Source organism: Hyla sarda, chromosome 8, assembly GCF_029499605.1.
Source record: "Hyla sarda isolate aHylSar1 chromosome 8, aHylSar1.hap1, whole genome shotgun sequence".
Taxonomy (NCBI): Eukaryota; Metazoa; Chordata; class Amphibia; order Anura; family Hylidae; genus Hyla; species Hyla sarda.
In genome coordinates, this window is record NC_079196.1 from 110,605,327 (window position 1) to 110,619,385 (window position 14,059).

General features: G+C 39.7%; 1 protein-coding gene and 1 long non-coding RNA gene across 3 annotated transcripts in view; one reads left to right on the forward strand and one right to left on the reverse strand.

Annotated features, from left to right (window-relative positions):
- PLEKHM3 (pleckstrin homology domain containing M3) overlaps positions 1-14,059 on the reverse strand; it is a 232,986-nt gene that overhangs the window by 143,431 nt on the left and 75,496 nt on the right. The gene's annotated exons all lie outside the window — the stretch shown is intronic.
- Positions 1-14,059, forward strand: part of LOC130284307 (uncharacterized) — a 71,142-nt gene that overhangs the window by 6,720 nt on the left and 50,363 nt on the right. Inside the window, exon 2 of the long non-coding RNA XR_008846977.1 lies at positions 7,845-7,929. This is a non-coding gene — a long non-coding RNA (uncharacterized LOC130284307). The remainder of the gene's footprint in view (positions 1-7,844; positions 7,930-14,059) is intronic.

Sequence of the window (14,059 nt, forward strand, 5' to 3'; positions counted from 1 at the left end):
CAAGACCTCTTTATACTCAGGTTGTGAAGGGTTCGGTGGCCCCTCCTAAAAGGGGGGGGGTGTACGGTCAAAACCTATAGGGTTAAAAGGTTCTGACAGGTTCTTTGTTGTTTTTTCCTGCTGGGTTACGCCCAGTTGTTTGTTCTGGTCAGCTGACCTTGATTGGCGCACCTGTTCTGGCTCCATATAAGCTGGCAGTCTACTCCCAGTCTTAAAGACAAAAAAACAAAAGGATGGGCTCTGTAGTGTATTATCATCAGGTGAGAGGCAGAACCACACAATGTGAACTGTGCTTACCAGATGTAGTTTTACTCGATCCAAGTACAACAATGGATAAACATAGTGAAAGGTGATGAAACCAGAGGTCTCTGCAGCCGCTCCAAGCTTACATAATCCACAATAGATAAAATGATCCTCCAAATAACAGCAAGTAAAATCAAGCGCTGAGACCAAGATAAAATTCAGGGTGTTTAATCACCCACAATGCAATGCGTTTCACAGGAGTTCCTCTTCTTCCCATGCCTGAAGAAGCGGAACTCCCGCGAAACGCGTTGCATTGTGGGTAATTAAACACCCTGAATTTTATCTTGGTCTCAGCGCTTAATTTTACCTTGCTGTTATTTGGAGGCTAATTTTATCTACTCCCAGTCTTTGCCTGCTAAAGAGCTCAGTTTGTACTAGATACTCTAGAGAGAGTTCAGAGAAGAGCTACTAAACTAGTACATGGATTGCAGGATAAAACTTACCAGGAAAGGTTAAAGGACCTTAACATGTATAGCTTGCAAGAAAGAAGAGACAGAGGGGATATGAAAGACTTTAAAATACATAAAGGGAATCAACACGGTAAAGGAGGAGAGCATATTTAAAAGAAAAACTACCACAAGAGGACATTGTTTTAAATTAGAGGGACAAAGGTTTAAAAGTAATATCAGGAAGTATTATTTTACTGAGAGAGTAGTGGATGCATGGAATAGCCTTCCTGCAGAAGTGGTCGCTGCAAATACAGTGAAGGAGTTTAAACATGCATGGGATAAGCATAAGGCTATTCTTCATATAAGATAGGGCCAGGGACTATTCATAGTATTCAGATTATTGGGCAGACTAGATGGGCCAAATGGTTCTTATCTGCCAACACATTCTATATTTCTATGTTTCCTAGCTAGCTTTCTACTGTATCTGTTTATCTGGCATTTTGATTCTTTGGCTCCACTCTCTGACTCTTCTCTGGTATTAGCGATTTTGTACTTTAAAAACTCCTGTTTTTTGATGCGGATAGTGGACTTTGACTTGTTTGTGTGTGTGTTTGCTAGTTTTGCTCCTGTTAGTCTGTCTGCTCCCTACTGTACCATGACCTGTGTCTATATTTTATTATTTTGACAGTTGACTCCCCTCAATTGTCTAGGGAGGGACTGTCACCATGGTTAAGGACCCTTTGCCTTGGGTGGGTACATAATTAGGCGGGGAATGGGGAGTGGGCAAGAATAGTGTGCACTCTTCAGTCGTGACAGCTAAAATCACCTTTTGGTGAACCCCTTTAACCCCTTAACGACGCAGGACGTATATTTACGCCCTGCGCCGGCTCCCGCGATATGAAGCGGGATCGCGCCGCGATCCTGCATCATATCGCGTCGGTCCCGGCGCTCATCAACGGCCGGGACCCGCGGCTAATACCACACATCGCCGATCATGGCGATGTGCGGTATTAACCCTTTAGAAGCGGCGGTCAAAGCTGACCGCCGCTTCTAAAGTGAAACTGAAAGTGACCCGGCTGCTCAGTCGGGCTGTTCGGGACCGCCGCGGTGAAATCGCGGCGTCCCGAACAGCTGACCGGACACCGGGAGGGCCCTTACCTGCCTCCTCGGTGTCCGATCAACGAATGACTGCTCCGTGCCTGAGATCCAGGCAGGAGCAGTCAAGCGCTGATAATGCTGATCACAGGCGTGTTAATACACGCCAGTGATCAGCATAGGAGATCAGTGTGTGCAGTGTTATAGGTCCCTATGGGACCTATAACACTGCAAAAACATTTTTTTTAAAAAGTTAATAAAGGTCATTTAACCCCTTCCCTAATAAAAGTTTGAATCACCCCCTTTTCCCATAAAAAAAATAAAACAGTGTAAAAAAAAAAAAATTAATAAACATATGTGGTATCGCCGCATGCGTAAATGTCCGAACTATAAAAATATATCATTAATTAAACCGCACGGTCAATGGCGTACGCGCAAAAAAATTCCAAAGTCCAAAAAAGCGTATTTTGGTCACTTTTTATACCATTAAAAAAATTAATAAAAAGTGACCAAAAAGTCAGATCAAAACAAAAATCATATCAATAAAAACTTCAGACCACGGCGCAAAAAATTAGTCCTCATACCGCCCTGTACGTGGAAAAATAAAAAAGTTATAGGGGTCAGAAGATTAAATTTTTAAACGTATAAATTTTCCTGCATGTAGTTATGATTTTTTCCAGAAGTGCGACAAAATCAAACCTATATAAGTAGGGTATCATTTTAACCGTATGGACCTACAGAATAATGATAAGGTGTAATTTTTACCGAAATATGCACTGCGTAGAAACGGAAGCCCCCAAAATTTACAAAATGGCGTTTTTTTTCGATTTTGTCGCACAATGATATTTTTTTCCGTTTCGCCGTGCATTTTTGGGTAAAATGACTAATGTCACTGCAAAGTAGAATTGCCGATGCAAAAAATAAGCCATAATATGGATTTTTAGGTGGAAAATTGAAAGGGTTATGATTTTTAAAAGGTAAGGAGGAAAAAACGAAAGTGCAAAAACGGAAAAACCCTGAGTCCTTAAGGGGTTAAGGACCAGGCCTATTTTATTTTAGCATTTTCATTTTTTCTTCCTCACCTTCTAAAAATCATAACTCATAACTTATATTTCCATCCACAGACCCATATGAGGGCTTGTTTTTTGCATGACTAATTGTCCTTTGTAATGACATCACTCATGGCGCAACAAAAAAAACATTGTCACCCTTGACAAAGGGTCTCCTGAAATGCATCAGTGTTTGCACATTTTAACCTCTCCTTCCCTTCTTGTATGCTTTTTTTTTATATGGATCTATTAAAGCCTGAAGTTTTTTAAACATTCAAGTATGGACTGCAGTGCTGGTTTCTTCCTTGGCAAAAGGATTTCTTTCATTTAAAATATAATGTTAAGGATAACCTTAAGTTGAAAGGCTTAAATGTAAAACAATACATAAAGTCCAAAATGTATGATTTTTGGTAACATCAAATCCAAGAAAAATAAAATAAAAAGTTATTAAAGTTCTATCAAAATAAGAATGGTACAGACCAACATTACAGATCAGGGCGCAAGACAATAAGCCCTCATACAGCCCTATATATCGAATAATAATAAAAAAAAAAGTTATAGCAGCAAGAATAGGGTAATATCAAGAATACCTGAATGTTAAGTTTTTTTTTCTTTTACAGAAGTAGTTATAGAAAAGCATGTAAACATGTGTATTATTTTAATCATATTGACCCACAGAATAAAGATAGCATGTCAGCTCTACTGTTAAGTGCACTGTATAGAAACAAAACCCCCAAAATTAGCAAAATTGTGTTGGTTTTTTTCAACTTTACACTACAAATAGTCATATTTTCGTTTTGCTGAACATTTTATGGTAAAATGAAAGGTGACATTACAAAGTACAATTGGTCTCGCAAAATAAGCTCTCAAAAGGGTCTGTAGATAAAAAAATCAAATGCATATGGTTCTGAAAGGGGTACTCCGCCCATAGACATCCAAAGGATAGGGGATAAGATGTCAGATCGCCGCGGTCCAGCTGCTGGGGAGCCCCCGGGATCTTCGCTGAGGCACCCCGCTGTCATTACTGCACAGAGCGAGTTCGCTCTGCACGTAATGACGGGCAGTACATGGGCCGGAGTATCGTTACATCACGGCTCCACCCCTCATGACGTCACGGCCCGCCCCTCTCAATACGAGTCTATGGGAGGGGGCGTGGCGGTCGTCACGCCCCTGCCATAGACTTGTATTAAGGGGGCAGGCCGTGATGTCACGAGGGGTGGAGCCATGACATCACGCTGCTCCGTCCCCTGTATCGCCCGTCGTCATTACGCACAGAGCGAACTCGCAGCGGGACCACGGCGATCTGACATCTTATCCCCTATCCTTTGGATAGGGGATAAGATGTCTAAGGGCGGAGTACCCCTTTAAAAGGCAAGGAGGAAAAAATGAAAAAGCAAAAATGAAAATTGTCTGTGTCCTTGATGCCATAGCCCCGCCCCCCCCTCAATGCAAGTCTATGGGAGGGGCTGTCACGCATTTAGGGGGGGTGGGGAGTGACATGACATCACGCTGAGCAGCAGAGTACCCCTTTAAGGGGGTTAACAAAGGTAATTTGCTTTGACAACAGTTTAGCAATGGTTTGAGAAACATGCCATAGAGTTCAGGGTATTGAATTGATCTGATCTGATGATTTGATCAAACAACTGTAGGATATGTTGGAAAAACAAATCCAATCCATAGAGGCCCAACCTTACATGTTGCACCAATCTTGGAAAAAGAAAAAAAATAAGGGGCACAAAGCAACTTTGCATATAATCTTCAATCAAAATCATTCTCCGCTCTTTTGCAAATGTATGTGTTTTTACTATTTGTTGTCCCTGCAGCTATTGGCTATGTACTTTTGTGCAGAGATAAAATACAAGAAATGTGGGAGGGCCAAGCAGGGCTCTGTGCACTGAAGACAAGCAGGGCTCTGTGCACTGAAAACAAGCAGGGCTCTATACACTGACGACAAGCAGGGCCCTGTGCACCGAGGCTCTATGACACGCCCCCGGCTCACACAGCAGGCTGATTGACAAGCTGGGAGCCTGCATAGAGCCCTGCTTGTCCTGCCCTCACTTCCTGTATATTGTCTCTGCACAAAAGTGCCAATAGCTGCAGGGACAGCATTTTTTTTTTTTTACCCAAAAATTACCAATGTATTTAAAAAATATACATATATTGGTATTATCTACGTTATATAAAGCTTTTTTTGTAAATGACATGTAGGCTTTAAATTACTTTCTATAGTGCTAACATATTACATTGTACTGGACACAGAATATATTCAGTACAACAGATAACCCCATAAGGTAGAAATGTTTTTGTTTTTTATGAACTGGTGCCAGAAGGTTAAACAGATTTGTAAATTACTTCTATTAAAAAATCTTAATCCTTTTAGTACTTTTTAGCAGCTGTATGCTACAGAGGAAATTATTTACTTTTTGAATTTCTTTTTTGTCTTGTCCACAGTGCTCTCTGCTGACACCTCTGTCCGTGTCAGGAACTGTCCAGAGCAGCATAGGTTTGCTATGGGGATTTTCTCCTGCTCTGGACAGTTCCTGATACGAGCATTGTGGACAACACAAAAAAGAAATTAAAAAAATAAAGATTTTCCTCTATAGCAAACAGCTGCTAAAAAGTACTGAAAGGATTAAGATTTTTTAATAGACGTAATTTACAAATCTGTAACTTTCTGGCACCAGTTCATTTAAAAAAAAAAAGTTTTCCACCAAAGTACCCCTTTAATTGATCCTTCTCATATCATGTGTCAAATTAAAACATAACTTTTATAATACACTAAATAATAATATAAGGTAAGTAATAATATGGAGCTGAATATTACTTACTCGCCTTATATTATTTAGTGTATAATAAAAGTTTTGCTTTAATTTGACACAATATGAGAGGGATCAATTAATCTTCATCTGTTGTACTATTTTAGCACATTCACACATCAGGGCCCAATTTGTTGTTGAAACAGATATTCCATGTTCTTATTTAAATTTTGTCATTACGCATATTGTATCTTTTTTTATTTTTTTCATTTTTATTTTATTTCTATTTTTATTTTTATATTTTATTTTATTATATTTTTCATATTTTATATTTTATTTTACTTTATTTTTAAATTTTTTACTTTTTATCTTATTTTATTTTTATTTATTTCATATATATATACTTTTTTTCATTATTATTATTAATTCTATTTTTATTCTTACCCTTTATATTTTCATTATTATTTTTATTCTTATTTTTATCATTTATTCCCTATTTTATTTGTTATCATTTATTTTCTATTTTATTTCATTTATTTTCCATTTTCCTTATTTATATATATACTTTTTTTATCACAATCTCTAAGTATGTATGCAAAACTATTACATGTAATCATATGATACTGATTACATGTCTTTTATATATGTCCATTTAGTACAATTGTCGTGCTACTTGTGGTGCACTTATCTATTTAACATCCGTAGCAATTATATTTATTTATTTCACCATATTGTTGCACCACAAGTGGTACTATTAATTTAATTGTCCGATAAAGCCGGGTGTGAACAATGCCCTATCCGGTTTTCCCGAGCGATCCAATAGAGCTGCTCCGCTCCATAGTTTTTGGTGGATTTGGTGGATTTATGAGACAATCCACCTCAATCCACAGACCGTGTCTTTTTAACTGTTAGATATCACCAACAGGTGTAAATCCATTATAAAACAGCTTCACCATTAAATTTTATCATATACACATTTCTACTGGTAGGAAGGGGTCGGAGGACTGTTATTCCTAGCGCCCCGAAACGCGTTTAGGAGTCTGGCATTGTTCACACAGTTTGCATCTAGTATCCGTTTGCTAACCTATAGGTCTTGGCAACAGAAGAGTTAATTCAAGCCACAATCCGCCCTGCCTGGCCGCAATTTTACCTTGAACCATTTCTCGCAGCCTACACTTCCCGCAGCCTAAGCCTCCACGTGGGACGCCGTGTCTTGGATCATCCACCGCTCCCAAACGCATCTCTGCCGCCAGACCCACCACCGCTCCCGTGCAGACTGACACTCTTGCCGGAGTGTCAAACCAGTTCCATCTCGACTGAGCCGGGAAGCTGGTGTGATCATCGCTCCACGCTCCCCTGCCGTGGGAGCCAGCGGTACAGAACAACTTACTGCGCCCCCTGCCATCCGGGCTGCTAATGAGACGGACGAATCTAGTGTTCTCCCACCATCGGAGCACGAGAGGAGTGTAAGGCTGCGATCCACGCCAAAGATCCATCAAGCCGCCAGAAGCAGTGGTAGGATACTCTAATTACATTTGTATCATACATTTGGACATTGATTCTATGTCACAAGCATAAACTGAACTCTCATTGATTGTATTATACTCTATTTTTTCTCGTGAATCAACGGACCTTTCTGCATATATATCGGAACACTAGTACAAAGGACACTATTATTCTATTAATTTTTTACTAATTTATTACTTTATGTCAATACTTTTTATTTTGATATCCCACTAGGGCCCAGTGGGACTATCACTAGGCAGTGCCAGTCTAATGTGTTATTCATTTTTATATTTATAATTAAAACTATTTTAGGACCAACGCTGTTATACTTCAATTTATTTCCACCCTCATCGTTATGCACCATTTGGTGAGGCCCTAGAGGTATAAGCAATTTTTTGCAATTTATAGATATTTTGGTTGCCGGTGGGGTCCGGCTATAACTTAAAATTACCTCGGTCCTTCTGTTGTGAGCTGCACCTATTTTTAAGTCTGTTGTTGAAATATATTCATTCACAAACAAATTTGTGATTGTTCTGATAATGTAAACCTATAAAAAAGTCAATTATAAAGTGCACAACAACAAAAAAATCACAGACACATGGTCTCCTGTGAACACATCGAGGCAAACAATTCTGTAAAATGAACACACAGTGCACCGTGATGTCAAGTGGCTCTGAAGATACAGCACATCATTATACAAGACTGATTTTTAATTCTGGTCCACTTTGCATCCTTCTCTCTACTAGATTATCTGCTTGGGTCATAACAGAGGTGTCCCTGAATATTGAGTTCAGAAAGATGCTGGCCGCCTTTGATGTCGGGCGCTTCAAAGTAAGTGAGGTTGGAAAGCAAATGCTAGCATCACAGAACTGGATGTCAATTAGGATGTTTATTTGGGAGGGGGGTTCGGGAGAACAGCTTTGAAATACAAAGTTTTCTTTTTTAAGTTCAATGTCCCGCCTTAAAAAAGACTCTTTTCTTTCTAGTACACAATGTTTGATGGTAAATGTAGACACTGTCCCTTGATGTTCTTGTATTTAGTCTATTGTGTTAAGTAATAAATATAGCTTTAATGGATTTCAGGACAACACATGTTTTTATACAGTTTAAAACAGGCAACATACAGATTCACAGACTATCTATATGGATTTACTAGATGCAGGACTAAATCCATCTGCAGTATACATAGATACACACATACAGTCATGGCCGTAAATGTTGGCACCCCTGAAATTTTTCAAGAAAATGAAGTATTTCTCACAGAAAAGGATTGCAGTAACACATGTTTTGCTCTACACATTCATTCCCTAAGCCAAAAAAGGTGGAAAAAAGCAAATTTGACATAGTGTCACACCAAACTCCAAAAATGGGCTGGACAAAATTATTGGCATCCTTTCAAAATTGTGAATAAATAAGATTGTTTCAATCATGTGATGCTCCTTTAAACTCACCTGGGGCAAGTAACAGGTGTGGGCAATATGAAAATCACACCTGAAAGCAGATAAAAAGGAGATACATTTAGTTAGCCTTTGCATTGTGTGTCTGTGTGTGCCACACTAAGCATGGACAACAGAAAGAGGAGAACAGAAGTGTCTGAGGACTTGAGAACCAAAATTGTGGAAACAATCTCAAGGTTACAAGTCCATCTCCAGAAATCTAGACTTGTCATTGTCTACAGTCCGCAACATTATCAAGAAGTTTGCAACCCATGGCACTGTAGCTATTCTCCCTGGGCATGGACGGAACAGAAAAATTGATGAAAGGAGTCAACGTAGGATAGTCCGGATGGTGGCTAAAGAGCCCCAAACAAGTTCCAAAGATATTCAAGCAGGCTCTGTAGGCTCAGGGAGCATCAGTGTCAGCACAAACTATCCGTCGACATTTAAATGAAATGAAACACTATGGCAGGAGACCACGGAGGACCCCACTGCTGACACAGAGACATAAAAAAGCAAGACTACATTTTGCCAAAATGAACATGAGTATGCCAAAATGCTTCTGGGAAAACATCTTGTGGACAGATGAGAGCAATATAAAGCTTTTTGGCAAAGCACATCATTCTACTGTTTACCAAAAATGGAATGAGGCCTACAAAGAAAAGAACACAGTACCTACAGTGAAATATGGTGAAGGTTCAATGATGTTTTGGGGTTCTCTTGCTGCCTCTGGCACTGGGTGCCTTGAATGTGTGCAAGGCATCATGAAATCTGAGGATTACCAACAGATTTTGGGTCTCGCTGTACAGCCCAGTGTCAGAAAGCTGGGTTTGCGTCCAAGATCTCTTCCAGCAGGACAATGACCCCAAACATACGTCAAAAGGCACCCAGAAATGGATGGCAACAAAGAGAGTTCTGAAGTGGCCAGCAATGAGTCCAGATCTAATTCCCATTGAACCCCTGTGGAGACATCTTAAAATTGCTGTTGGGAAAAGGCGCCCTTCCAATAAGAGAGACCTGAAGCAGTTTGCAAAGGAAGAGTGGTCCAACATTCCGGCTGAGAGGTGTAAGAAGCTTACTGATGGTTATAGGTAGCAACTGATTTCAGTTATTTTTTTCCAAAGGGTGTGCAACCAAATATTAATTTTATCCAGACCATTTTTGGAGTTTGGTGTGACATTATGTCCAATTTGCTTTTTTTCTCTCCTTTTTTGGTTTAGTGCCAATACACACAAAGGGAATAAACATGTGTATAGCAAAACATGTGTTACTGCAATCCTTTTCTGTGAGAAATACCTAATTTTCTTGAAAAATTTCAGGGATGCCAACATTTACGGCCATGACTGTATATGTGTGGTATATGCCCATGAGTTGAAAACATGCCATTATATAATAATGCCTATCATGTGTCCACATCACAGAAAAACTACTACTTAAAAATAGGCGTGCTAAGAGCCTCCATTTTTTGACCAAGAGTGCTGCTGCAACCTTCTTTTTGTATACTCTGTATTTGCCACAGCAGCATGCACCCGTGTATTAGGTAGTTGTGCTGGCTATTTTTGTTTTTGCTGTGCACCCCTACCTGTTTCACAGGAGGTTTTTTAAATTGAGAGTGGATCAAGCAAGTCACCCAGTCAGAGGCTATATGCTCAGCAGAGGTGAGAGAAATGAGTGTTAGTGTTCCATCCAAAATGGTGGATGGGGGACACGTTTTGATCAAAAGGTGCGTTAAGAGCCTCAATTTTTGGACCAAGAGTGCCGCTGCAACCTTCTTTTTTTGTATACTACTTAAAAATAGGTTCCGTAAAATATAGCTTTTATTAATAACATATATAAAACCACCAGTAAGGAAAAAGTATATTCCCCCAAAGAAATATTGAAAAGCAATAGTAGAAACAAAACAAACCCAAGTTTTGCAGATAGTTAGCGCAGATTTACCATAGGGGTATTACAGTAAAATACCAGAAGATAAAAATACTGCTAAAACCTAATTCGTACCACCAACAGTGATGGAGAAAAAAATGATCTTCTCCATTTTATCACAAAACTTGCGCAGTGAGCCCAATACACACATACAAGTCCCCGTAATGTCTACTATTCCCAACACATTTCTATCTACATGTAGGGTATACAGAAACATTAAACAGTCCAGGCTCCTCAGGCCGAGATTTCTAGGGGGTACCTCGACTTCGCTTTGAAACCTGCATATCAATTTGCACTGGGAAAGACAAGGGAACAACAACTTACTCCCAGACCCAGGGACAAAATTCCTCCAACTATTTTAAATCATTGGTAAATTTGTGGCAGCTAGGGAAGTGAGGGATGTTCTAACTAAACACTGGGACATCTTGAGACTGGACCCGGATTTGGCTGATGTAATTGGAGATTCCTCTGCTATCAATTTCCGTAAGGGTCGCAGTCTGGGGGACATATTTCACACCCATAACTGCCACACATTCTACTTGGTTAAATAAAACACCTACAGTGGGTTGCCATCCTTGTGGACATTACAGAGCCTGTAATGATTTAGGATTTGAAAACAGATACAGATATTATCATTTTAAGAATTCCAGTACCAAGAGCATAGTCTTCATTGCCGCATGTCCCTGTGCAAAAAGATAGGGTGACAATATGATTTGTGAGCTCACATTACCAATCATATCAACACGTTTCATCAAAGTGACTCAAGACAACTTGTGTTTGTAGGGGTGGAAAAGATTGTGGCCCAACCACGAAACATGCAGACTGCTCATGCAGCGTGAATGTAGATGGATATTCAACCTACATACTGTAGCCCCTAGTTGGCTTACTAAGCATTTAACTTATGCTCAGTTTAAGTAGCTGCCTTTACCTTGGTTGGAATTGTCTCTTACTGACCAACTAGTTTTTACGAGTCTTCCTGGCCTACAATTTTTTTTGTCTTCTCTCAGCCAGTAACTTTACTTATGGATGTCTGTGATTGGACAATTATTGCCATGCTGAATCCTAGGGTGATGATAGACAGCCAGTGTGTTTTTTTTTTTTTTTTTTTTTTAGCACCATCCTTATTGTTTTTAGGAGGATGTAAGGATAATATAGAAGGTATCCTGATTTACAGTCTCACCCTTTTTAAGGTGTTCATGCCATCTAGACATAGGTCTCTCTCTCTATATACAGGGTAAAAGGAGGGTCAGATTAGGTCCCTTGGTCTCTGTTTTCCCTCTTATTTTATCCCCCATTTAGGTTTTTCTATTCCCTGAGCATTGTTGGCACTATGGTTCATGTTCAAATAGCAATTGAATTATTGCACTAACACTGCCCATTTAAAGAATAATCCTTGCAAAGGTCATGCTGGATGTACTATGCAGAGTTTAGTTCTGTTATATAATCCATACACTTGATATCTGCCTGTGTACAATTGCGGTTTATATAACTTTATATTGCCCTGTAGCAATCCCTGTTTATCTTAATTGTGCCGTTTGTTATGATCCAGTATTACAAATGTATTTGGGGCACTAGGATCCATGCAAACAGTACATGAGTGCCATGCCTTGCTACATTGTAGGCTTTTATGCATCAATGCATAGTTTATCAATTTTTCTTCCCGCATTTAAAAAAATGTGCCTGCTTTGAGTCAGTTCATTTACTTCCACTCTTTTTTGTAAACAATTACATCTCCCTGTCCCCACTCCATAACTAGTCCCCACCCCTCTCAGTGGAATTACAGAGATGGGTGGGATGGGGCCTGGTCCTGGAACTGGGGAGCATATGAGTTAGACGCTGGCACATGCAAAAACAAGCCAGGATACTCGTCCGGTTTCCTGCCACTGTGTATAGTCATTAACCCTCTCCAACTGTAAGTGTACTTATGTTACATTGGGAGGAGTCTATACAGTGGACAGCCGTGTCTGCTAATTGTTACCTCATGTTAACCTACCTTATTTTCTTTGTAAGGCATGCTTATTAACTACCCCAGGCTTTCTGCGAGTATAATCACTGAGTCTTGTATGTAACATGCAGAGACGGTAAACACCGATTGGTGACACCTGTGTATTTTATATACTCTTTATTTTAGGTTGCATACTGGATGCATTGTGGATCCAACTGTATTACCTGCCTAAAGGCAGAGGAGAGATAAGGGCTGGAGAACTCTATACATACCAAAGCAGGCAGCTATACAATTTTTATAAAAATTTTTACTCAAGACCTATGGATAAAATTTACCATATGAGCCCTTGAACACTGTGCAAATTTGTGGAGGAAATTTTATCGCAGAATCCCTCACGCCGTGCAAAATATGGAATTGGCAAAGATCAAAGTACCGTTTAACAATTGGGCTTCCGTGGAGTATTCTGCCCAAAAATTAACAATGCTACGGTATCACATTGGTCATAACAAGTAAAACCCTGAGGCTGTCTGTATTAGGAGATCTGCCATTGCAGGCATAGAGGCCTTCAGAAGGCTTTTAGGCTGCCATGGTAAACGATTAGTACATCGCAATCATGTTACAGGGGTACTGATTAGTCAACTGATCGCTCCTGTCATTGGAGCTTTTAAAAGGGTTAAATAACTGACATATGCTTATCTACACTTCAATAAGTAAACCACGCATGTTAGACCCCACTTGGCTACACAGATGAATCCAGTAATAAAATTTATACTGCAGATATACATATGTATGTTTTTTTGTTTTTTTTTTTACAATGGGAGGCAACTGGAAATGTATGCCACTGTATAACTAAGTGACATGTTTTCTGCTGACTGCGTAAGTTGGAAATTTCATCTATATAATAGGCAGCCATCACAGTGAATTGCTGCACATTTCTCTAGATGATATTTGCCATTTATTGGTCTCATTGAGTGTTATATAAGTGTTTTGTTCACATGCTTAACCATCTGGGAGCCTTTCTTCTTCAATTAATCCTCATCAACTAAACTATGCTCTAAAGTGCTTCAAGGTTAAATTAAGGGCTTGTTCACACTGCTGTTGGGCACCTTCCTAGTCAGGGTCCATTTGGCATCAAACAAAGAAGCCGAGCGGACTCTTTCCACAACAGACACTGCCAGTTCCTTCTGGATTCCATTAGTTAAATGGGGTACATCAGGTGTCTGGTATAAAGAAAAGTTCACACCGGTGGGTTACATGTGTGTTTCCCACTGCGGGTTTAAGCTGCTGCAGGTGTTCCACCGCCGACCTTACACAACGGAATGTCGTCAGTGGAAAATCTGTAGCAGACTACATTCACCTCAAATGAAAATTGGCTGCAGAACACTCAAAATGGCTCAAGCCAGCAGCAGCAAATGCGCTTGTGAACATACCCTTATAAAGGGGTTCAGCGGAGTGAAAAAATAGTACATGCACTATTTTTTTCCTCCACTCAACTCTCATCCTTTAACCCCTTAAGGACCAGACCATTTTACACCTCAGGACCAGAGCGTTTTTTGCACATCTGACCACTGTCACTTTAAACATTAATAACTCTGGAATGCTTTTACTTATCATTCTGATTCCGAGATAGTTTTTTCGTGACATATTCTACTTTAAC